This window comes from Mandrillus leucophaeus, unplaced genomic scaffold (genome assembly GCF_000951045.1).
Source record: "Mandrillus leucophaeus isolate KB7577 unplaced genomic scaffold, Mleu.le_1.0 Scaffold51, whole genome shotgun sequence".
Classification (NCBI taxonomy): domain Eukaryota; kingdom Metazoa; phylum Chordata; class Mammalia; order Primates; family Cercopithecidae; genus Mandrillus; species Mandrillus leucophaeus.
The window spans coordinates 2831152-2834423 of NW_012105475.1; the positions used below are offsets into that span (position 1 = coordinate 2831152).

Genomic DNA, 3272 nt, shown 5'->3' on the forward strand with positions numbered 1-3272 from the left:
CAGCGGAGTTGCTGGTATTTCTTCCCCGCCGCCCTTTGCCCCGCACCTCCGCCTTCAGGCCGTGTGGACCGGGTTCAAATGTGGTTGGTTTTCTCAAAGCCCCCAGCCCCCGGTGCAGATCTTAATTTGTAAGGAACATGTTCAGATACAGTTTGTACTGAGAGCCTCTCTGTCAACTTCTAACGCCAGCGGATCACCATTTTCTCCACTTGCCTGAATATTTTAAGACTTTTCATTGAAAATTCAAGATGACATTTTTTAGGCATAATTATGCAAACCAGTACCAGAAAGATCACCCTTTCTTTCAGAAAGGTACTGGAACTCTGAATACTTGGAAATACTTTGAAGGACTACCTAGCAAATGGCCAAACTAATTTTTAATGCATATTTGGGGCTTATCCACTTTTTTTAATTGGAAAGGAAGCTCTAGACTTGGTGTCAAGGTAGGCCCTGTTGAAGTCCTTTGCCCAGTAGTGATGCTGGGTGTTACTGTTTATTAAAACTTGGACTGGCTAGAATATAATGTTTTGACCATACAAAGTCGGTTTTGAAATACATTTTGAAATATTTACGAATTATTTAGTGGCCTATACTGGTTTATGTTTTAACGGTCTGGTGTTGATCGTTCTCAGTGGCTTAAGATTGAGACGAAGTGTGGCAGGTGATGCTGAAGCGGGGAAGAAGCGGCAGAGCCGGCCACACAGTGCAGGGGACGTAGACAGGTGCTGGGCTGGTCCTCCTGCAGCATCCTCAGTTGTTGGAGGGCAGTCATCCTCAGGCCATACCCAGCCAGAGGAGAAAAACAACAGTGTGAAGCCACATGTGAAAGCCGTCCAACGTCGGCTCTTCCCTCCAATTAAATTGTAGTTGATTGTGGTATGTCAGACTGAAGCATCTCTTTTATTTCTAGACAGAGTCTCGCTCTGTTGCCCAGGCTGGAGAGTAGTTACGCGATCTCCTATCACTGCAATCTTTGCCTCCTCTGTTCAAGCGATTCTTGTGCCTCAGCCTCCCGAGTAGCTGGGATTACAGGCATGAGCCACCACACCCAGCAAATTTTTGTATGCTAGTCTGGAACTGCCGACCTCGGTGATCCACCCCTCTCGGCCTCCCAAAGTGCTGGAATTACAGGCCTGAGCAACCGCCCCGGCCAGACTGAAGTACCTCCATGCCCAGCTTTTGATAGAGGTAGCCGTAGAATGTTAGAAATGAAACGACAGGTTCTGTTTTAACGTTTGATGGCACAGTTGAGAGTCAATAGAGACGCATTATGCTTAAGAGAAGCTGGAAATGAAGTGTTTGAAAACCCTTGAACACTACAGTAAAGCACTGTTAAGAAGCAAATAATAGAGTCAGCTGGGGCTTTGTCTCCTTTATTGCTAGGAGAATGTAGCAATAGAGGTTCTCATCGCCCTGTATTTAGTACTTTTGATTTTAAGGACTGGACCCAGAGTTCCTGAAAGCCAGACTCCATAGCTGCTCAGTAAGTTCCAAGCACATAGCCGGCTTTGGGATGCGATTCGGTCGAGGTCTGTTGAATGAAGGTAGAGGCAGCAGGCAGCTCGTCCTTACCGGTGACCTGGAAGCCGGTGGCACTTCCTGAGTGAGCTCACTTACCTTCCCTGAATGGTGAGGCATGGATGAATATTCCTGGTGGTGCCACGTGTTAGAGGTGGTAAAAGGTCAAATGTTTACTTTATTAATATTACATTATGACTTGGTTCTCTGTGTCAACAGCTATTTTTCTGTGCTTTGGGTACATATTTCCTAATATGTATCAGCACAGTAACGCTTAGCTGGAGACTTTGTCTTGTTAGTTGATAGATTAGTGGTAAGAGGTAGATTTGGTTATCTCCTGTAGGTCCTTAGCAATTTAAATCAGGAGGTTTTTCTTTAAGCCTGATTTTAAGTCTTTCCATCTTTAATTTAAATCCATTTCTTTTTACTCTGACCCCAGTGACTGTCATTGAGTGTGTATTTGCCCGACTTGCCGTGCCAGATTGGTGGGCAGTGGTTTGGAATCTTCATTTTGAAATCCTGTTTCTCTCTCTCGAATACCCTTCACTGCTTGGTAAGTTTTTATACTTCTGAATGAGACCCAGAGTCTTGTGACCTACCATTTGCCTCCTTCATGATGAAACAGCTCACAAGTTGGTAGACAGAGCCTCCAGTTGGCAGAATCCTATATAGAATGCATCTTTAAAACTTGAAGAGTGTGAAGGTATTTATTATAGCCTGGAGAAGTAAGTTTTATGGCTATATCTTGGTAATAAGACATTGGAATAACTTGGCTTTAGTGGCTTTGATAATTAAGTGATTTTTGGAATCCACCTCCCCTGCTGCTGGCTTGAGTCTTCATTTTAGTAACACACTATTACTAACACTAAACATTTATTACACGTGTGTTTCAAGACAAGCGTGAGTGAGTTGCTCACCCTGGGGTCCAAATGAAGCAGAGTCAGTGGCAACCCATGTGTAGTGGGGAGATGGCCAGAATCCTGCCGGGGCCACTCCGTGGGCTGCCTTGCCCTTGATTTTCAGCAGGAAGGTGGTGGAAGCTGGGGTTGGGCATCTGGCACTGCTCAACTTCTCAGTCAGAAAGGAAGGAGAAGAAAAAAAAATCTATTAGGAGGTAAACTGTGTTTTAATACAAGATAAAACTCAATGTCACTTTCAGGATTAAAATGATGATAAAGTAAACATTTTTACTAATTTGATTCACTGACTGCAATTCAGTCTTTTTCTGCTAAAGCCTTTGAATGCTGTATTTCGGTGATCAGGTTTGTCAGTTTATGTTGTTAAAATTGTTAACAAGAAATGAGGAAGAATGCTGGGCGTGGTGGCTCACACCTGTAATCCCAGCACGTTGGGAGGCCAAGGCGGGCGGATCACTTGAGGTCAGGAATTCAAGACCAGACTGGCTAATGTGGTGAAACCCCGTCTCTACTGAAAATACAAAAAAAATTAGCCAGGTGTGGTTATGCGTGCCTGTAGACCCAGCTACTTGAGAGGCTGAGGCATGAGAATCATTTGAACCCAGGAGGCAGAAGTTGCAGTGAGCCGAGATCCTGCCACTGCACTCCAGCCCAGGTGACAGAGCGAGACTCCGTCTCAAAAAACAAACAAACAAAAAATGGTCCTATTTTTATAATCTTTGAATTTAGAATTTTACTAGTGTTTTTTTGTTTGTTTTTTGAGATGAAGTCTCGCTCTGTCACCCAGGCCGGAGTGCAGTGTTGTGAGATCACTGCAACCTCCGCCTCCCAGGTTCA

The 3272-nt window shown here is 44.4% G+C and overlaps 1 protein-coding gene across 1 annotated transcript in view; it reads left to right on the forward strand.

The window, feature by feature from the left end:
* The first annotated feature begins 644 nt into the window (after positions 1–644).
* The window catches only part of LPIN2 (lipin 2), a 124247-nt gene continuing 121619 nt past the window's right edge, over positions 645–3272 (forward strand). Inside the window, exon 1 of the mRNA XM_011996332.1 lies at positions 645–876. The gene's annotated coding sequence lies outside the window, so the exon portion shown is untranslated. The remainder of the gene's footprint in view (positions 877–3272) is intronic.